The sequence below is a fragment of the Lissotriton helveticus genome, chromosome 3_1, assembly GCF_964261635.1.
Source record: "Lissotriton helveticus chromosome 3_1, aLisHel1.1, whole genome shotgun sequence".
NCBI lineage: Eukaryota > Metazoa > Chordata > Amphibia > Caudata > Salamandridae > Lissotriton > Lissotriton helveticus.
The window spans coordinates 443,202,039-443,224,693 of NC_136061.1; the positions used below are offsets into that span (position 1 = coordinate 443,202,039).

The window sequence follows — 22,655 nt, forward strand, 5'->3', positions numbered from 1 at the left end:
TACATAATCTTGCTAGAATATTGTTTTTTTTTTTAAAAGGAGCGTTCTGCGAATTCTGAGCCTTGTCAAGATACTTGGCGCAGTTAACACTCAACGCTTCTCCACCTGGGTCTCAGTTTATAGAGTTTATATTACACTTGAGTAAGCTAACCACCACGCTTTTCTTAGCAAGGGGTACAATTTCACAGCATACCAAAGTAAAAACAGACCGCTAGCAAGACCCAAGAGCCAGAGGATGACTGCTTTACTGTAGTTATTGGAAGATTGCCCGGCAGACTGGTGCCTCCCAGGGATGGACAGATATTGCTCCATCCCTACCGGCTTCCCAGAAGCATTTATCTGTTCGTGATAGCTCTTTTTCCTTAAAGGTAAGCTGGTGTCCTTCGAAAGCAACACCAGATGTTCTCCCATTGGCACTTCACGTTCCCAATAACGGCCCTTTTAGACCCTACCCCGGCTTCCGTAGGTAGCTTAGAAATAGGAGGTAGACAGGTGAGCTGAGTTCAGAAATGGTAATGAATTAATGCATCTCCTGCAGAAATCTGTGTGCAGCATGGTTACACGTGTGAATCTCAAGGAGCCTGACTCAGCATTTTAGCCTTTCAAGGACAAAGAGTACCAATGCTTTTGGCAATTATAGCATCTCCTATTTCTAATGCTAAGAAGGGGATCAATGTGGACGCAAGTGCCACAGAAAAAAATCAAGGTATTATAATCTTTCCTTGAGTAAGTTTTATTTTAGCATGGATTCCCAGTGAGGGCATAGAAACGCGTTTCGGTGGAGGCAGCAGGCAGGCATGGAAAAGCTTGCAAAACCACAAGCTGTAGCACGTTGCAAGCAGATGCTCTACTGCGCCACAGTGATGGAGCACACGATCAGACATCAAATGGCGGAGATCCCGGTGCGCTGCATTTTCCATGACTCCATTGGCTAATTCCTCCTAAAATGTAGTTAGTGTGCGTGCGCCAGAGAAATAAGGCTGAAATCCAGAGATGGGGAAACCTCAGGGTAGGTGTGAGCGACCAGATGTGTGGATGTGAGAACTAGCTGAGCATTCAAAGGTCACTTTACGTTATTATAGGCACTGCTGCACGACAACAGAATGGATATCTAAATAATGCAACACTATTAGCACCACATGCCACGTATTATATATAGTGTATTACATAGCAGGCTTTTACTTTAGCAATTTCATATTGTATGCAAAGAATCTCAGTCATCAATGTCCCTGTATCTCTGTGGTGTGAATACAAAAGTAAAAAAGTGAGTGGACACAGCGGTCCGTGTTCAGAGTATGCAAATAATTACAAAAGTAAGCAAAATTCGGATTTACTCAATGGAAAATATTCATTCTCAAATTTCGTGGCATTATCTCTTGTAGAAATACTTCCTGCTTAATTAGTCTATTTGGTAAATCCAGCACATTGAGAGTCAATGAGCAGCACCTGTAACAGTCTGGAATACCTGGTGAACACATGCTGCCCTCAGAAATACCCAAAGTAAGGGGCTTTTGCACACACGCATAACCAAGTTGGGAGCAGCAAATACCACTACCACAGTAAATGCTTTAGACTGGTGGATGAAATAGGTCCCATGCTATTGGTACTTGTGCCTTGTGATCCGGGGCACTTTGGTATTACAGAAGGGGCCGCAGACGCTTGTGTAGCCCCTTCTGTAATGCCAATAGCTCTGTTGCTCATAAAGAGCCAGCAGTATCTTCAACGGGGCATTCGCTCATTTGCAAGATGGTGTGCCCCATGCAAAGGAGTGAATCCCTTTGCCTCTGCACCACCATGGGTGCAGATGCAAAGAAGCCCTCAGGAGGCGCAGTGACAGTGCGCCACCTAAAAGGTGGTGCACTGCCAGTGCGCCCCCTGATATCAGCTCTCTGGGAGCGGGAAATGGGATTCTATGGACCCCCAAGACATCCTCTTGTAGGTGGGTGCAGTCACTGACTGCGCACCATATTCTAAAGTTGGTCTTTGCTGATGCTGGTTTCATTGTGCTGCAGCAATACATGAAGAGCAGTAATGTTCCTATGCATGTAGAATCCTTTTTACTATCAATTGTAAACAGGCCAGCAGACGAAATAAGATAGTATGGATTGAATTTTGCCAATATGACCTCCCTATGTTGAAGGCGTTATATTATCACACTCACTCTATAGAGAGAGGTCCATGAATAAAGCCACCTGCAGGACATCACATACTGTAACCGGTTAGAGCGGGGACTTTTTATAGCTGACTCCTAACTCGGAATCTGGGTCACTTGTTTGTGTTTCAAGCCCATTTTTTACCATGGAGCATAAGTGGGACCACCAAGGACTCAAGCAGGTTGTCACACATATGCAGTTACAGAATGGCTATCGTTGGATTGGATGCTAACACTCAATGTTGCTGCTAGCTTTACCAGAAGTGAGAGCTGCAAATCTTCTGCATGCAGAGGGTTTGTACCCACCTCCCCTTCTCTACAAGCAGCAGAGCTATGTCTCTCTACCACAACAATTCATGATTTGATTTCACACTAGTACTCTGTTCATTTACCCCTGATGAGCAACTTTGCAAGGCCCTTGATCTGAGGGATGGCGCTAGTCTGTTGTTAGGACCCTGTGATTCTTAGAGCCACTTCCTTCCATCAAAGACACACAGCTATACTCATTACTATTACTTCTTGCATCAATATCTGTTGACACAATTTTCAACGTTATGATACCAAGAGATATTAATAGCAATGTATAAACATACAAATATATATCTATGTACATGGTCCATTTTGGAGGAAAGGAGCAAGTGATTATGTCTGGGCGCTTTGCAGTAGCGATCTTCCATGCACCACCTGTGTAATGGTGCTAGCCGGCAGACCGCGCTGTTGTAGAGTAGAATGGCCGGCAATCCCCCAGACCAAAAGGAGACAACATGGAGGCAGGGATGAGGCAGGAGTAGCAGCAGTCGCTGAGAGCATACGAGCTCTCGTAGCGTGGACTGCAAGGCTCCAGAGAGAAGCCCGTTCCGGGTCTTGGTGTCTGTGGGATGGCGGAGCAGGGCTCCGCGTAGGCATTGGCCGAGCAGGGATAAAGGAGGACAGGAAGGACAGTTTTAAAACACTAGCGCACTTCAACTTTCCACTGAGAAACATCTGTGTTGATTACATCTCAAGTTATATTATTAAAAAATATTTGAATACTTGCAGTGAAACAATGGACATTTTATATTGAATTACGTATATTATGAAATACATGGTCGCTATTATGAACTTCAAGAATTTTCTCCATGTCTGTGCAGGGGAGTGAGCTTAAATGGTGCATTCAACATGACGATTTTAAGAACTGAGCAAGATTGATAAAAGCAGTAAGTGCCGAAATGTGCCTCTTGATTGTGCTAAATAAAGCCTGAATGTGCACAGTCTCTTTTGGAGAAAAGGAGCAAGTGTTTATATATGTGTGTGTGTATATATATATATATATATATATATATATATATATATATATATATATATATATATATATATATATATATATATATATATATATATATATATATATATGTATATATATGTAATATATATACAGTTGTCTGAAAAAGCAAGTTAAAGGGACATTATAGTTAAGTGACAATGTCAGGTGAAACAGAACGTTTGAAACTAACAAAACCACTGAAATTCACCAGCTTTAGATATCTCAAGTAACTTTAACTCATGCCCTAAAGTAACTTTTAACTCATGCCCCACCATGCACAGTATCAATGATGTTATTTCAGATGTTGCAGTGATGGTATCAATGATGTCATAGAACATGTCATGAGTGATGTAATATGTGAGGTAACTAGCAGTGCATGGTGAGGGCGCGAGTTATAGAATGTCTCGGGAGGGGACCCCATGTCCCCCTCTCCAATTAAAAATAGGTTTTACCCCGGTGGTTTAAGCCAAATTTTGCATAAATCTGTTCAGCCATTTTTGCTGTGGGTGTATCTAATTTTCAAGTGGGTAATTGCATGGGAAAAACACGTTTTGGCACCCTCCCCCCCTTTTTTCATCCCTCTCTTCACAGATAACGCAGAAACATTCCAGGATGAGCTGCCGTGGATGAGACTTTTTTGAAAAGTTTTGTGAAGTTTTGTCAAATGGCACCACAGTTATTAGCAAACCAAAAAACTAAATTCCTATGGAAACATTTTCCTAACTATAACTGCTTACTATCGACCGCCAATGGGCAGGATATATATTCTGTTCGAACTACAAATGTTATTTAGAGTATGGATGCTATAATGTTTGCTAATTATGCTACCAACGAGTATCAGAAGTATTTTTTCCATATCCAGTGCATTAGAAGTATATAACAAGCAACCAAAATGGCAGTTTGTCAGATTGAGAAAAACTGTGGACCAGCCGAATATGCATCTCTTGTGAAAACTGGATTTTCTGTGTTGCCTGATGCATTTACAAGTAGACCTTTACTGTTCTGTCTGGTGCAATAAATAATTGGATTATCTAAAGTCTTCAAGCGCAGGCTCTCTTTGAATATGGGAGGGGTTGTAATATATCTGTATATATCACAACACCTCTCATAATCAAAGAGAGCCTGCGATTGAGGACTTTAGATAATCCGCTTATTTATTGTACCAGACAGCACAGTAAAGGTCCACTTCTAAGTGCACCAGGCAATATGTATATTCACTGACAAAAACAAAGGTTAAAGGGACATTATAGTTTGGCTTGGATTTTACTTGTACAAAACCAGTGAAATTAAGCAGTTATATTTCCCTAATCTATCCATAACTAGAGCCCCCGCAATGCACTGCTTATGACCTCACATATTACATCACTCATGACTTGGTCAGTAACATCACAGATGACATTGTGGCTCCAGGAAGGGGGGCCACATGATTCCCCTCCTTTCTAATTTGTAGGGCCTACCCTGGGGAGGTGGCGGTCCCTGGGACTTAGAACGGCTCAGGAGGGGGCTGCACAGCCCCTTCCAATTTTATTTTTTAAAGTTAGCCCCAAGGAGGTGGTGGTCCCCAGGGGTGGGTTAGAATATTTCTACCCTGCTCCTTTTTTCTGGGACTCAGCTCAAGTCAAGTACCAAGATGACTGCCAACAATTCCTGGTTTGAAGTGTTTGCAGCATATCAGATTTTCACACGATTGGGAGGGGTCATAGACCCTCTGCATCTCTATATATACAATTCGAAATTTCTTTAAATAACTCCACACCTACTGAACGGATTTACACCAAATCACAAAAAGGCTCTTCCCTAAACCAACATGTGCCTTTCTGCCAAATTTGATGTAATTCGGTTCAGCAGTTTGGGCTGTAGCCATGTCTAAAATTTCTATGGAAATGAACATGGGGAAAACACAGTTTGTAAAAAAACCTTTTCTCGGCCCCCGCTTGACGGATCACCCCAAAACATTCAAGACAGCAGCCGAAGTGAGTGGCAAACCAGTTTTGAAAATTTCACGAGGATTCATCAAATGACACCAAAGTTGTTCGCAAATGAAAAAACGCTCTTACAATGGAAACTACATCCTAACTATAACTACCTACTGGCAAGCGCCAGTAGGTGGTAGTATGTATATATATATATATATATATATATATATATATAAAATAATGCTCACTTGTGCACTGGACGCACAAAAACAGGTACGGACAACTTCTTAAGCTGGTGCCAGATATTTATTTTATTCATTTAAAGTTATGTGCAAAGCTTCTTTATGACGTGTTTCGGGCCTCTTAGCCCTTGGTCGCATGACCGCATTACGTACATGTAGAGTTTTCATTGGTGATACTACCACCACCTGACCGTGCATGTGACAATAATGGTAGAGCTATACAAAACACTCTTTTCTGTGGCTTAATTATGCTGTACAAAAGTTAGTAAAACACATTTAGGCAATTGATACATTATTATCATGTATAAAAACCTCTATTCGTATATCATTTCAATTTGTTATATATAAATGAATTGAATGCAGCATCAATATATATGTATACACACACACACAGATAGAATATAAGCAGATACACAGAATGTAATATACTACTTATTACCATTGTTGAGTGAGGGGAGGGTCTCGCGAGGTGATGCTTGGACTGGGGCACAATGTCCCTCCCGTCATGCCCAATCTCTGCTAATAAATACAAGTTCACCAATTTATTACTCTAGTGCAAAGGTCAAATTCAAATTTATTACCATACTTTTACTGCCTCGCAGATTCCATGTAACAATTGGTTTTCAAAACGAAACGATTCTCCAAGAAATCAGAAGGTTAACCCATTGCATCATAGTTTCAGTTAAATAACTTTTGTTAAAACACCTACAAAGGAAAGGTTGTATGACACAACAACGCTTTCCTTTCCTACGCGTACCTTAACAACACGGGAAGAACAACAAATGTGTCTGAACCACGCATTCCACTTACTATGCAAGTCGTTACAACGATTTGCCTGGGGGGGCTGGACTTTGGAATAGCATAATGTAATATTCCATCTCCGGTCCCCTCAACAGTAGGGAAAGTGTTGGACTTTACAGTCCAATGCCGCTTTATCTAACTCATGTTATTGTAACAACTTTGTTATAAATAGAATGCGTGGTTCAGATGCATTCGTTGTTCTGCCCGCATTGATAAGGCAAAGTGTTGTTCGGCGGTAGTGGTATTTGCTGTTTCCCCACATGAAAATATACCATGGCATAAAACACATATCCAATCTCACAGAGTATATATAATATTCTAAATATTATCATTTTTGAGGGAGGAGAGAGCATAATGACTCACTAGAGGCTCTGCCTCTCGTGATTCATGTCCACTCTTCATACTGAGCCACTCAACATTGTTGATAAAAAAAACATATTGCACTTTCTCCCTTCCTCTCCCCACTTCACTATGCATCTATGTAGCATTTCCATATACCGTCCTCATCTGCTCTAGCTACCCTTGTTTCTACAGTGCCATGAAGGCCATGACGGATGACTGTGGCACTGTACATATCCACACCTCTGGAATAAAGCGGTTAGCAGAATGTGAAAGTTCAAGTGCAGATAAGGTCTTTGGCATGGCTGGGTCAGCAGGCGCATGATGTTCACAGCAGAACCGTTTATGATGAATGTGCTGCTTTCAAATGGCACTGTATCTGTTTCGTGTCGGAATCTGTTCTTTCGGTCTTTATGCATAAAGGCTTCCGAAGTAATCGCTGTTTACAGCCGCCACGTAGCTCCAATTAGCAGCCATTAAAAGCAAAACCTATCAGCCCTTATCCTGCGGTACTTGATGACTAATTGCTGACACTTTGGAGCTAAAGAGCTGCTCTTTCGAGGCGCCTGCATGGAGACTGTTCCTAATATTCAATCCATGGTAGTTGACCATTGTCAGAAAGACGATGAGCTTATGCTGTGAGAAAGAGAAGTCGTCAAGCACACAGAATACAAGCAGAAAAAGTACAAATCCACAGCGCCTAGCAAATGAGGCCTCCCGCTTTCTGATGAGGGGTGTGCGAAAAGCATGTAACTTGCGGTAACATACTCACACGGAATTACCACAACATTACGCGAAATTATACATAATTATGCACTCGGAAAATCACCTGATCGGTCCGTTCAGGTACAATTAATGAACGTGAAAATTTAATTTCAAGTTGATTTCCGGCTGCTCATGTTCAAAACACTGCTGCTCACATTCAGAGTTGTAGTTTTGCACTCAAAAATTAACTGAATGGTCTACTTAGGTGAAAAAAAATCATCCTGAGATGTTTGCTGACCGCCCACGTTAAAGGAACTGCACTCATTTTCATTCTACTGATGCTCTCATTCAGATTTATAGCTTTGGGCTAAAAAATTACCATAAATTTACCTGAAATGCCACTTGCATTTAAAAATTACCCTAACTATACATTTTTGTGTTAAAATTACTCCCCGAAATTACGTGATGTGGAGTAATGACATCATCTCGATAATTACAAGTGAATTTTGTTACGGAAAATTACCCCAATTAAGCTGCTTATTTAAAATTTCGCATAGGCCTATCTCTGATCCCCCAAAGACACCACAGAAAAGGTCATCATAAGAACGTTAACCCCGGTAATGGACAAGTATACTGCTGCTTACCAAACCTATTTTTGCGATTTTATAACTGCATCACATTAGGAGTTAATAACAAGAGACACAATACAGAATGTTGGCCTTCTGGAGAAGGCCCTGGATAACCCCCGAATTATCCTTATTTGCTAAGGAACTTATAGAAGTTAGGGGAAGGGAAGGCTCTAATAAAATCTCATGGTTCACTAGTTTTAAAGCTTTACTCACCAATATGGGGATGAGGGACTTGTGGGATAGTCCAGAGACTGCTGAATTCCCAACTAAAGCAATCTATAGAGCAGCTTACTGGAATTTTATTAAAGATAGGAGGTATTCAGCTCTGTCTAGCTCTACCCTGACTAGTGATTTCTGTGAGTTTAAAGATGAACCTAGTATGGAAAGCTATTGGGATCTAATAATGAAACCGAGAGATCGCAAGCTTTACCATCAGTTCCGAGTCGAGAGTCTCCCATTAAGGAAGTTCACATGTAAGTGGGCATTAGGTACAGGAGATAAATGCCCGTTCTGTCCCGAGCATATTGAAAACATTGGTCATCTCCTTTACGTTTGCCCTGCTTACCAGCATCCACGAAGTATGTGGCTTAAACCCCTTGGCAGATCCCTGGGAACCAGTTCAGCCCTATGTGCCAAAAGGCTACTGAAAATTGGGCGTAACGACATCACAGTCATAGGGGTTGCCAAATTTTAGAGCTGGTCCTGGGCCATACGGGAGAAAAATAGGGGGACCTTAATAGATGGTCAGTATCACTCCTGATAATGGCATGGTATGAATTGATAGCTTCTGCCTTTTAACTTACTTATTACATGGAAAGTCTTTGTACGCGATATATTTAATCCGGTCTTATTGAGTGTTTTTAAAAATGTAATTATAGATATTTATATATTTTTTTACAAATATGTAACTTAACACAATGTTTTATGGTGTATTAGATAAAATGTGTATTTTATATATGTCTTTTAAGATGAACAATCGCAATAAAGACTTTTTTTAATTGAATTGACAAGAGACACAACCAGCTTCTGAAACTAATCGAGGCAATTGGTTTACTCATTCGCAGGCATGTCAGAAGTTTTTACGGTGCCCAGGTCACCAGACTCACATCACTAGAGCTGTGTCCTGGTAGTAGCCATGCCGGATACCTTCTTAATATTCTACCGAGCAGGCTTGCTTTACAATTTCTAAATGACTGCTGCAGCAAAAGCATGAGGCCTGGGAAATAATGACCCCGACACCTTCTGACTGGTGTGCAGTAGCAGCTGGCAGGGAATGGAGGGGAGAGGACTGGGGGTGGAGGAGGGACAAAATATATATATATATTTTTTAAATCACTTACCTGCTCGCGCCGTGGCTGCCTCCATCTTTTCTCCCTTGTTGCTGAAGAGTCTGGAAGTACACATGCTCCCCAGAGCCAATCACAACTCTGTGGTTTGGCGCTCAGACTGGGACAGGGCGCCTGTGCATGTTCCCCACCCAGGCTGTAAGCAGCTTGGGTGGGGAACACGCAAAGTGGGCAGGACTGTTTGGCTGGCCTGAGAGGGACAAGCAGTTGGGTGCACTTAGGGTGCACCGTCCACTCCTCCTCACTGAGCCACCAGGCCCGTCCTAACCCAGCCCTGCAGAGACGAAAAACAAAATGATAATGACCTTGTTATTAACATTTTATTTTTCCCTTTTCTACTGCTCTGAGAACAGTGGGGCAACACTCCTGCGCCTTAGTGATGGAGCCGCCCTGCAGGTGTGATCAGTTTCAAATTAGTTAAAATGACAGGACAGGCCACAAGAGTCGATAGCAGAAAGTATAGGACTAATTGCAATCTCCTCATACCTCAAAAGTATACCCCTCAAAAAAACATGCGAAAGGGGGAACAACAGCACCTCCCTTTCAGTGTGCCTGAAGCCAAAGAGCCAATGCCTGCCCAGGCTCGAAATGTCACAATGGCTGACTCTGCAAGCAGAGCCCGCGCGGTTTACAATCCATGTAGTGGAAATAATTTCCAAAACTGCAGCACATGGTGCAGTTTGACCCATAATTAATAAAATAGCTTCATCAAAAGCCATTCTGACAATCCAAGCAGCTTTTTTTGATGCTACAATCCTTTGGCAAGAAGCCACATTGTTCAAGTCTCTGGTGGCTAGGCACGTGGTGGGCCCCCTGTCTATGAGTAGGACAGAACTCAGATCTGCTTCTGCCACAGCCATCTAGACATTCAGCAACAACCAATTCATGAGGTCAGAGTCTTTAGAGGAGAGAGGATCGCCTTCGTGCTTCCGGAAGAAACCCACGATTTGCAGCTGTATCCTGTGCCCATCCCTGGTGGCACCATCATGTATATTGTCTTTCCAAAGGAACACTAGGTTTGCTTATGCTTTTCCATCACACTGCCTGCTGCATGTCACTTGTTTTACAGGTTGTGATCCACTAGTTAGCTGCTTCTTTTATTCGCAAAAATAAATTTATCTAATATTGCTTGCCAAATTATTGCCTTAAAACCACTTTGAAGTGCTAGCACAATAAAATGATGAGCATAGATTTTCAGTCACGTGCTGGAACCAGGATTCGCAATGAGGTCCCAGGTTACCAGCTTTTCCACTGGGCCCTCCATAGGATGGCGCAGCAATGACTGGGTTAAAGTCTGCTTATACGCCTCAAGAACAAAGTCCTGATGCAGATTCTTGAGATAAATGTCAAGCCCTGCGCAAACTCCACATTCCAATATACGTATAATCATACCTTAAAAGGAATGTTTTCTGCTTTTTTTAATAAAGAATTTCAAAACATTGTTGAGTTCTTCGTGTCTGGGTTTAATGCAGCTGCAAGGTACAAAAACACAATGTTCCTGTTGTGGACCACCACCAAAACCCAAAGCTGCATTCTGTAAACAGAAAAGCATGTCTGTTTTTTTTCTGAGGAGGGGAGAATCGCCTTCTATCTCTTTGGGAAAGACAAGGTCTATATGTAAGAAGTTTGTGATGTATCTACAACAATGCTGTGCCTTTAATGAGGATTACCTTATAACAAGGCTGAGAGACTGTCCACTCTACAATGGGATACTTAGCTTGCCAGAACCCTTGAGAAGAGGCCATGTGGATGCACTGGAGACTTTGACCCCATGCATGAACCGGTAAACTATACAAAGCCTATCACTTTCATGGTTTTCTGGTCTTAGTTCAATTAACTATGAGTACGTGTGCCTCAAACCTTACCACCATCACGAAAAGGTGCCATGTGCAACCCTGCTACAGCCTCAGCCAAGAGTCCAGGAACTGGATGAACACTGTATCAAGGCCAAACTCACAGCTTCTTGAGCCGGTGTGGTGAGCTCTGGCTGGCAGTATGTGGAAGCCCAGCACTCGTTCTACCAGCTTTAAAGAGCACCATCCTCACGGCCCACTTAAGGGAACATTCTCAGTGCCTCCAGATCAGGAACACTACAAAGATGGCTGTACCCCCAACAGCGCTATGACATTTGGCTCTGGTTGCTGAAGTACAACACTAGCAGCAAGTTGACGCTGTATAAAGTGCGTGAGTAATCCCCTAGGAATCTTCCACACGCCCAGCATTGACTGGGTTTACAGAGTGTGAAATGCAAGGACACGTCCGCTCTGCCATATCTAAGGCACTCTGGTTTGTATAGGCTGTTCTCTGCACAGCATATGCGCAATGAATAATCTAAACTAGTGTGGCACAGGAAGTGCCCCTCCGGAAGCACTGCCCAGTGCCTGGCAGCCAGCTGCCCAAACGCCCCTAAGGAGTGGATATCCCCTGCATTTCCTCTCGTGCACAATGTGTTTCGGGGAGCCCAGCCCGGGCTGCAGCCGCTGGGTTTCCTGTTTTCGCCCAAGAGCGGCGCATTTCGAACAAAGGCCTCACATCTGTTCTGGTGTCTAATTATAAATGCGCGCATCTCCCCGCGCCGCTGCACGGCGCGAGGCGCAGACAATGGCCTGCCAGGCACGCGCACGTGGCCTCCATTCAGGGCGGCCTGCAGCTGTTGTGTTTTCCATGTTTGAGATAAAGGGGGAGCGAATAAACACGACAGTCCCATGGCACAGTCTTCATCTATGCCCCGCCCCCAGTACTGTACCACTTATAGATGGAGTGACCTGCGCGGCCCTGCTCTCTGTGTCCATTGAATCCAGTACCGGACGCTGGCCCATCTCTCTGAACCGTACAGTCATACCCCATAACCAGGACTGTCTCATCTCTCTGAACATCACACTCGTGCCCAATCACCAGAACTGTCTCATCTCTCTACGTCACACTCATGCACGGTAACCAGGACTATCTCATCTCTCTGTACATCACACTCGTGCCCAATCACCAGAACTGTCTCATCTCTCTACGTCACACTCAGACACGGTCACCAGGACTGTCTCACCTCTCTGTACATCACACTCGTGCCCAATCACCAGAACTGTCTCATCTCTCTGTACATCACACTCATGCCCAATAACCAGAACTGTCTCATCTCTCTGTACATCACACTCATGCCCAATCACCAGGACTATCTCATCTCTCTGTACATCACACTCGTGCCCAATCACAAGGACTATCTAATCTCTCTGTACATCACACTCATGCCCAATCACCAGGACTGTCTCATCTCTCTGTACATCACACTCATGCCCAATCACCAGAACTGTCTCATCTCTCTACGTCACACTCAGACACGGTCACCAGGACTGTCTCACCTCTCTGTACATCACACTCATGCCCAATCACCAGAACTGTCTCATCTCTCTACGTCACACTCAGACACGGTCACCAGGACTGTCTCACCTCTCTGTACATCACACTCGTGCCCAATCACCAGAACTGTCTCATCTCTCTGTACATCACACTCATGCCCAATAACCAGAACTGTCTCATCTCTCTGTACATCACACTCATGCCCAATCACCAGGACTATCTCATCTCTCTGTACATCACACTCGTGCCCAATCACAAAGACTATCTCATCTCTCTGTACATCACACTCATGCCCAATCACCAGGACTGTCTCATCTCTCTGTACATCATACTTAAGCCCGGCCAACAGAACGGCCTCATCTCTCTGTACGTCACACCACGGCTTTAAGTGGGGTGAGAAAACTGGGGGGGGGGGGTCTCACAAAGGGGCGTGGCCAATGTAAATATGGGTGTGTCTTTAAAACACGTAAGTGAAAAAATCTGTGCTTAGCCTAGTGTGCTGCCCGACTTGTATTTTGCTGTATCTGTCATTGCATCCTTATATATGATACAAGTAACATCACACCTACAAGTCAGGACTATTTGTCAATGGTTGTTAGTTGCATAAGATAAATAAGCAGCAACTATGACTTGTATATAATATTGAAAAAGCTTCCACGTAAATGGTGACACCACGACAATGTTGCTGCTCCGAGTTTCAAAAAGAAGGGAAATCCAGGGAGAAAATTACTCTCTAAAGGATTTTCCTTGCCCTAAAACGCTCACCTGGCATGAAATGCCGTAACTTCTCCACAAGTGAGAAGTGAGCAGTGTGAGCAGCGCACATGGATGTGCTGCTGTCACTGCAGTCCGACTGTGCCAGGGCACAAAACAGAGCCCGATAGAGACCCGTTTCGAGGTCCCCTTAAAATACTGCAGGTGCTCAGCACAGGTGAGACCCGGCCCACTTAAAGCCCTGCATCACACTCATGCCCGATCACCAGGACTGTCTCATCTCTCTGTACATCACACTCGTACCCGGTCACCAGGACTGGCTCATCTCGCTGTACATCACAAGCCCGGCCAAAAGAACTCTCTCATCTCGCTGTACTGTACAGTCATATGCAGAGGTTGAAGTGAGAGGGGTCTGTGGGAACGACTCCCATACTTTTCAACAGTTGATAAAATCTGTTCCTATACATTTAAAAAAAAATGCGTCCCAGGTAGGCATTTCATAATCAGTTTGCTGAAAAAGAAAGCATCTATTCGCACACAGATGGCAACCGCTAGCCATCGGGCAGCGCAGACAGGTGAGTTTGGCGGAAAGCGCGGCATTGTACATCACTAACATGTCTACCTTGCCACTGGCGCGTCAGGAAGCAGCCTCGACAGCAGCAAGGTCGCAGGAGGGAGCGCTTTTCTTTAAAGTTCAGTCCAGCCACTGCACCGCTCAGCTCGAGTCCTGCCGCAGCTCGGCTCATGGGAGAGCAGCTACCATTGCCCAGACCCGACAGAGAGTGAATTTCAAGAGAAAGGGGAAGGTTCCCCAGCTGCAGCCCCTGCGGTTCCCTGGCAGTCACAGCGCACAGACGTACAGGCCACCTTCCTCCTTTTAGAAGGAAGACGTTATGTTCTTACCCAAAACGTCGATGCTGCTCAATCTGTAGTTTTATGGGCGTCCTCTTGCAATAGGGCATTGGGGGTAGGGGGGGATAGGGAGGGGCAGCCGACCAGCGGGAGGCCTGCCACCCCCGGGAGGTTTTGGGGCCGGGGGAGGGTGGGAGGTAGAGCCAGCACCGTACGTGGGCTGGTTTTGGGCTACTTGGTAGCCTTGGGCTGGTTTTGGGTTGTCCCCTGTAAAACCGGACATTTTGAGTCACAGGCCCCCATTTTGCATGTTATAATAAGAACAGACCGGATACAGGAGCATTACCAGTGAACGAATTGCTTATGCAAGGTTACAGTACATGAGGCATAAGTGACAAGCGTGTGCAAACGAAATACAGGAGGTGGCAATAGGTGCGTCACAGGAGGGATAGTGGCATGTGTGCGGGTTGCAAAAGCGATGTGCTCGTAGAGGTAATACTGCAGTTAATGGAGGACACTCGAACACAAGAGTGGGAGTTACGTGGGCATGGTGGCCCCTGTGAAGGTATTGGAAACAAACGAATGTAGGGGGGGCAAACGGGGTGTTACACTGGACCCGTGACGTGTGCTTGTTAGCAAGAGTCCCATTAACGGGGGCTGAGTGGTACTGCACTAATGGCAGTCTCACGGACCACGAGTACCCACTGGAACGGCACTTCCATAGTTGGGGGGACAAGGAATTTTCTATACAAAAGGGTCGGCCTGCAGGTAATAGTGGGGCATGATTTAATTTTGGAAGGGCCTTGAGGGAGGGGAACTTTGAGGCAGTTTGGAAAGAAGGGGAGGAATTGGTTGGGTCGCTAGATAGCGGGGGAGGAGGAGTGGGAGGCTTGGGGGTGGGGAGAATTGCAGCGGTCCAGCTTGGTGAGGACCAGCGATGGGACCAGGGTGTTGAGGTCATGCTGCGGGGAGAAGCGATGGATCCCACTAAGAGGGCACAGTTGGTGTCGAGCAGGCTTGGCAATGGTAGTCATAGGGGGGTGGATTGTGTTGGGTGCCGAGTAGGACTTCAGGGTTTTGCGCTGTCGACAATGATGGGTGTCGTCTCATAGATTCGGCTGGTCCATCCATGATTGCACCAGTGGGGGAGGCAGTAAGGAGGTGTGGAGGAGGAGGCGAGAGGAGAGAGGACTTGGATCGGGGGATTTGATGTGGTTGTGTCAGTAGGTGGCAGGGTGGAGTAGGACGGAGCCATGCAGGGGGGAGTGGGGGATGAGTTTATTTATTTATTTATGCGATTTTATATAGCGCGGGCTTTACCCGAAGGTGTCAGAGCGCTTCACAATAGGACCAGTAATGATACAAGAGGAAACAATTACACATGAACAAATTGCAAAAGCAAACGTTGGGTTACATGGGTCAAAGGTAACAATAGTGAGCAACCAAAATACATAAGGTAGCAATCGGTGCATTACAGGAGTAAGAAGTGATATGTGTGCAGGTTACAAAACGTACAAAGTACCAGTAGAGGTATGGTACTGCAATAAATGGTCATGAACAAGCATTACATAGGCCATGGTGGCACTTGTGCAAGTATCTAAAGCAAACAAAATGTGAAGGGTAGCAAACAGTGTGTTACAAGAGAAAGGGGAAAGGATGGGCCCAGTGCTGGGCAGGAGGCCATGGGCCGTTGGAACTTGTGGAGGATACTGAAGAGGAGGGGGAGATGCGGATAGGGGGTGAGGCCATGGGGCAATTGAACTATGTGGAGGATTCGGAGGAGGGGGAGATGCGGAAAGGGGGGGGGAGCAAAGTAACGGTGTTGGTAGTGTGTTTCAGGTATGCCCACGGCAAGGAGCGCCGAGTGTGACGGCCCCCCCGCCTCCGCTGGTAGGGCGGCGGGATCCAGTGGTGACGCCGGCCTTGACGCCAGGTAAGGATGGTGCGGAGTAGGGGAGTGGTTTGAGTAATCCTCGGCTGTCGGTTGGTGCGGATACCGGGGAACCTGGGGGGGCGCCAGGGAATGGTGCGGTATGGAGGGGGTGCCAGGGGGGGTGAAGGGAGGGGGGAAAGGGGGTCAAGGTTCTGGGCATAGGCTCGTCGCCAGTGAGGGTGGAGGAGTTGAGCCGTCAATGCGTTCACAGGGCCAGACCGGGGCAGGTGTGGAAGGAGGAGAGCGGGGCAGGGATGGGGTCCCCCCCCTCTTTTTGTTTGGAGCCGCGCGGTGGGGTTTTGAGTGTTTCCCCTATCGGGGGTGGGGGGGCTCAGGAGGGAGCCCGGTCAGTCTCGGTTGTCCCAGCAGCGTGCGGGGTCGGGGGGGGAGGTATGTCGGTCGGTGACTTTGGCGGTGGAGCTCCCGGGGGTGTTGTATACAATCAAGGACATGGCGCGGAGGAGCCCGGCGGCGGTGGGTGAAGGTTTTTGGGCAAAGTGCGAAGTTAGGTTGGCGTCCTGATGGTTCGGAGGCATCCGGGGGATCACTGGTCAGTGGGGATCCGGTTTGACCGGGGGGCACTTGTGGGGGACCATAGCATGGGGGTTCGGTTTCACGTTTGGGCGTTTCAGTTCCTTGTTGCAGTGGGATTTTTCCTGGCGGACAGGTTCTGAGACAGACGCACGTTCTGGAGGACTTCTTGCTGGTGGGACGGCCGGGTTCAGCGGACTGCCGGCGGTTGCTGGTCAGTTATGGGCCTCGTGGTTTAGCTGGGGGCGCCCCTGGCGCCAGAGAAGATGTACGGTCCCAGTACGGTGCTGTCCTTGTTTGGTATAGAGCTCGACTCCGGACCATGGAAGCACGCCTGCCAGAGGACGAGGGGGCAGCAAGGTTGGCATGGGGTGCGACAGCACTGCCCATGGGTTGTTCAAATTTGGGTGCGCTGGGTGCGCCATTCGGTGAATTTTGCAGTGGTTTTTTTCCTGGCGGACAGGCTCTGGTCGGTGACGCACTATCTGGTTGACTTCTTGCTGGTGGGACGGCCGGGTTTCGACGGACTGCCAGCGGAGCTGGACGGTTTTCCGGGCCTGCGGCTTACCTGGGGGTGCCCCGGGTGCCAGAGAAGATGCACGGTCCCAGTTCGGTGCTGTCATTCCTTGGTAGAGAGCTCGACTCCGTGGCCATGGAAGCACGCCCGCCGGAGGCCAAAGGGACGGCAACGTCGTCGTTTGGGTCTGACGCGGTACGATTTGGCGCAGCAGCATCCTCGAGTACGTTGTCGGTGGGGAGTAAAGGGGGATTGGCTTGGGACAGGCGTTCTCGGGGCATTTCCATGGTGTGCATATGAGCGGACACGGGAGGAATTGCGGCGGTCGGGAGCAGTGGGGGCAGGGGGATAGGCGGCTTCCACAGGAGCGGGTCTTGCGGTTCGGGTGGAAGTTGATGGACGGGGGCTTTCGTGGGGACGATTCGCTGTCGGCGGGGGAATGGGGGGACGCAGCTGGGGGAAGGTGGGGCGGGGGTTTGGTCGAGAGGAGGTGGCAGAGTGTAGGCGGCACAGGTGTTAGGGGTCCTGCGGCACGCCCTATGGTGTATGGGTGAGGACGCGAGGGTGTTACGGAGGCATTACGTCTGAGTGGGGTCGGCAACGGAGGCGGCGCGTCCAAGTTGGGGACGGCCTCGGGCCCTGGAGGTCCACCTGTTAGCGGGCAGCTGTCAGGCTGCGGGGGGTGGGAAGTGTACATACGACATGAAGGACATTTCTCACCTCTCACATGTGTGTCTTTTCAGGTGCAGGGGAGGGGCCAACTGCAGCAGCGCTGGAGAGTTATGTTGGTGCACACTCCTTTGTAAAGCAGGCGGAAAGGGGGACTGGGTCCAGCACCAGGATCAGTGGTTGGAGTCGGACGACAGGTTGTGTCATTGTCAGCGGCAAGGAAAAGGGGCATGAGCTGGCATGCGTTGTTGCAGGTTTTGTGTGCAGTGGAATAAGGAAGAGCGTGTCTGACGTGGGCTTGGTACAGTGCAAAGTGTTAGCGTTGGGTCAAGCAAGTGAAGGGGGATCTGTTAGAGATACGGCGGAGGCAGGCAGGGGTGTCAGGTCATTTGGTCAGAGTTCGGTCCCAGGTGGGTTGAAGGGGGGCTGAAAGGCCAGCGGCCATAGATAGGACCCGTAGGGAATTTCCAAGGAAGTGTAGGTTTCGGGGGAGATAGAAGGTGGAAAGGATGGAGCACCCAGAGCTGAGGTACGGGGCAGTGGATTTGCAGGGGTTGGGGTTCACTTGTGGGTACGAATGGAGTTATGTGCTACACTTGAGGGAGGCACTGGAGCGGGAAATTGGGGCGCAGATATCCGGAAGGGAGCAGTCCTGGTGAGGGGGGGGTCAAAAGCCGTTAGCACGCCTTTCGAGTGGCGGTTCTTCCTAATATATGGGGGAAGTGTAGGAGATCTATTGTTGGATTAGCGGGGGTAGGTCAAGCATAATAAAGGATTTAGCCAGGTGGAGAGGCAAATTGACGTTTCTGCTAATTGTTTACTGTTTGTGGATTGGGGGAACCAGTTAGGGGAGGGGGTGGGGGGTTTGTCAGGAAATTGCATATTTAGTGAGGTATAGTTTTGTACGGTGCAGGCCAAGGGTTTTCATTGTATAATGTGCACCTGCTTCCAATAAAGCGGCCTTTATCACACCTAATTTTGAGTCTCTGGTCGGTGCTTTTGCCTCCTCCCCCTCTCCCCCGATGGGCCCCAATAGGGCATTGGGGGGGGCGGCCGACCAGCGGGAGGCCTGCCACCCCCGGGAGGTTTTGGGGCCGGGGGAGGGGGGAGGTAGAGCCAGCACCGTACGTGGGCTGGTTTTGGGCTACGTGGTAGCTTTGGGCTGGTTTTGGGCTGTCCCCTGTAAAACCGGACATTTTGAGTCACAGGCCACCATTTTGGTGGCTGGTGACACCGCAGCCGGGCGGGGGTGTGGCGGAGGTAATTAATTTCCCACCCTCCCTCCCTGGGTTTCGATCAAGTTGATTGGGGGGGGTTCAAGTACGGGGCCTGGGGGGCAGGGGGAGGGGTAATTGCTTTTCTTCAGGGTGTAGGAGGGTTTTTTGTGGTGTGCGGTGGTTTGGAAGGAGTTTTCTTGGGGCCGGTGCATCTAGTTTTGCTCAATGTTTGTGGGGTTGGTTGTCGCTGGAGCAGGTGTGGGGTGATTTTCTGACTTGGGGCGGTTCTTCCTAATATATGGGGGAAGTGTAGGAGATCTGTTGTTGGATTAGCGGGGGGTAGGTCAAGCATAATAAAGGATTTAGCCAGGTGGAGAGGCAAATTGACGTTTCTGCTAATTGTTTACTGTTTGTGGATTGGGGGAACCAGTTAGGGGAGGGGGTGTGGGGTTTGTCAGGAAATTGCATATTTAGTGAGGTATAGTTTTGTACGAAGCAGGCCAAGGGTTTTCATTGTATGATGTGCTCCTGCTTCCAATAAAGCGGCCTTTATCACACCTAATTTTGAGTCTCTGGTCGGTGCTTTTGCCTCCTCCCCCCTCTCCCCCGATGGGCCCCAATAGGGCATTGGGGGGGCGGCCGACCAGCGGGAGGCCTGCCACCCCCGGGAGGTTTTGGGGCCGGGGGAGGGGGGGAGGTAGCCAGCACCGTACGTGGGCTGGTTTTGGGCTACTTGGTAGCTTTGGGCTGGTTTTGGGCTGGTTTTGGGCTGTCCCCTGTAAAACCGGACATTTTGAGTCACAGGCCACCATTTTGGTGGCTGGTGACACAGCAGCCGAGCGGGGGTGTGGCGGAGGTAATTAATTTCCCACCCTCCCTCCCTGGGTTTCGATCAAGTTGATTGGGGGGGTTCAAGTACGGAGCCTGGGGGGCAGGGGGAGGGGTAATTGCTTTTCTTCAGGGTGTAGGTTTTTTTTTTGTGGTGTGCGGTGGTTTGGAAGGAGTTTTCTTGGGGCCGATGCATCTAGTTTTGCTCAATGTTTGTGGGGTTGATTGTCGCTGGAGCAGGTGTGGGGTGATTTTCTGACTTGGGGCGGTTCTTCCTAATATATGGGGGAAGTGTAGGAGATCTGTTGTTGGATTAGCGGGGGTAGGTCAAGCATAATAAAGGATTTAGCCAGGTGGAGAGGCAAATTGACGTTTCTGCTAATTGTTTACTGTTTGTGGATTGGGGGAACCAGTTAGGGGAGGGGGTGTTGGGTTTGTCAGGAAATTGCATATTTAGTGAGGTATAGTTTTGTACGGCGCAGCCCAAGGGTTTTCATTGTATAATGTGCACCTGCTTCCAATAAAGCGGCCTTTATCACACCTAATTTTGAGTCTCTGGTCGGTGCTTTTGCCTCCTCCCCCCTCTCCCCCGATGGGCCCCAAACATGGGCGATGCAAGCCAACGGCTAAGTCTACCAAATGCCCCTCCACTGAGACGGTGAGCTACCTCCACCCCACCCATATTACGTGTCTGTCAGATGCGTGCGCGGCTCAGATACACACCGTGCACGCCCTTATGCCCTCCATCAGCGCTGACCGCGTACATACCTGGTTTAAGTGATGGACAGTATGCATGATGTGCACAGTATGGTACAAACCATATTGAATAATGCATTTATGTATTCATTTATGGGGCTTGTAAACCCACGAACAAAATTAGGCTTCATGATGCTAGGGTACCAAGAATGCAGATTACTATGAGATCTCCCACCATCCTAAACGCTAAAGAGAATTTCAGTCTATAGAATAAACCCAGAGTCTTCTTCTCGTGAAGCTAAAGTTATGCAGCACGTGTCACTCATTGTTGATCACACTGCACCCCCCTCTGCTAGATCCATCCAAAGGGGCGGGGCTTTGATTAGCCTCCCTTCGACAGGGCATCACGGATCTCAGTGACATCAAGCGGTAGGATTGCACGAGGAGTGCAATGGTATTTAGAGTTTAAAACGTTTTATTTATCAATAACAACGGCAAATGAGAGATATAGAAGGAATCTGCCACATGAAAAAAACATCATAGAGAGATAGAAAGACTTTATAACTTTCAAAGGGAGAGTAAAAGAAGGGAAGAAAAACACTGGAAATAAATTAGAAGCATACCATGAATAAGGAAAATATAGTTCTCGCAAATTGTACATCAAGTTAAAATGACCTAGATACAGTATGATAAAATGGTCCAATGACAACATATTAAAAAGGCAACAATATCTTGTAAAAATAGGAAAGACAGAGAGGTAAGTACTCATGGTGGTTGGAAGTTTTCAGATAGAGTACATACAGTAGTAGAAGCAATATTCTCATATTTGCTAAGAAAGATAGCCAATGGCGACCACAACCTATGTCTATTATTTAAAAAAGAACAGGAAGACATATAAGCCTCCACACGAGCAGAGGAGCGTCACCACACCCCGCCCCCAACAGCACACTGCTGCACAGAAAGTTGGAAAAAAATGGTAATGATTTTATTACCATTTTACATTTACAGCATTCTGCCGAACGGAGAGGGCAGAGCCAGTGCGTCACTGCTGCTGGTTTGCAGCAATGACAAGTGGCCCCTTCACTTTGAAATGCACATGTCAGTTTAGCAAGCTACCTTGCAATGGCCCAACCAACATGCACAGTTTATAGGCCCCGGACCTCCTAGTAAGATCCCTGCCCCGCTCCCTAGTTACCCACAAACACCACTTAATACTTTTAAAGTGTGGGTATGAAACGACCATGTTTAATTTTCATAACACACATAAACATGACAATTGATAATACATATTAATAACACATATCTCATACTCGAGAGCAGCGTCTGGATTGGATAAGGCATACTTTGCTTTGCTACTCGGAGGAGTAGGAGCCACGGACTGCAGAGCGTGAGGATGTGCTGCGGGCAAAGGTAATGCAACTTTTATGGCTTTTTGCCTTCCTCTATGACTGATTGTGTGTGTTTGTGTAGTTGTGTTTATGAGTACGACTGTATGTGTGTGTGTGTGTGTGTTTGTGAGCTTGACTATGTGCCCCCCATTTGTGAATGTCACCAACCGCTACTGCATACAAGTAGGATCTAGTTTTTGATGATAAACACAATCCCAGCCTTATCCAAAGCATTACAAGTTATTGTTAGTGCAACTGTATTTAGAAAAGCACACAGCCTGATGTTGTCTCTTCAAGCCTGATTTGGACGTTCATGCTACAAAGGTGCTAACACCCAGTACAGTGATTACACAGCCAGAGTGGGATGTACAGTCTTGCAAATACTTTTGTAATTTCTACACATGAATTGGGAAGAACGTGCTCGAATGACTTAAGCTGCTAATTCCTCACAAGAATGTATGTAGAGAACAGTAACTTTTTGCGTTTTTGTTGTAGTAAATGCAGTATTCTAAATGAGCAGAATTTG

At 47.2% G+C, this 22,655-nt stretch overlaps 1 protein-coding gene across 2 annotated transcripts in view; it reads right to left on the bottom strand.

Annotated features, from left to right (window-relative positions):
• KLF7 (KLF transcription factor 7) overlaps nt 1-22,655 on the bottom strand; it is a 239,838-nt gene that overhangs the window by 113,877 nt on the left and 103,306 nt on the right. The window lies entirely within an intron of this gene.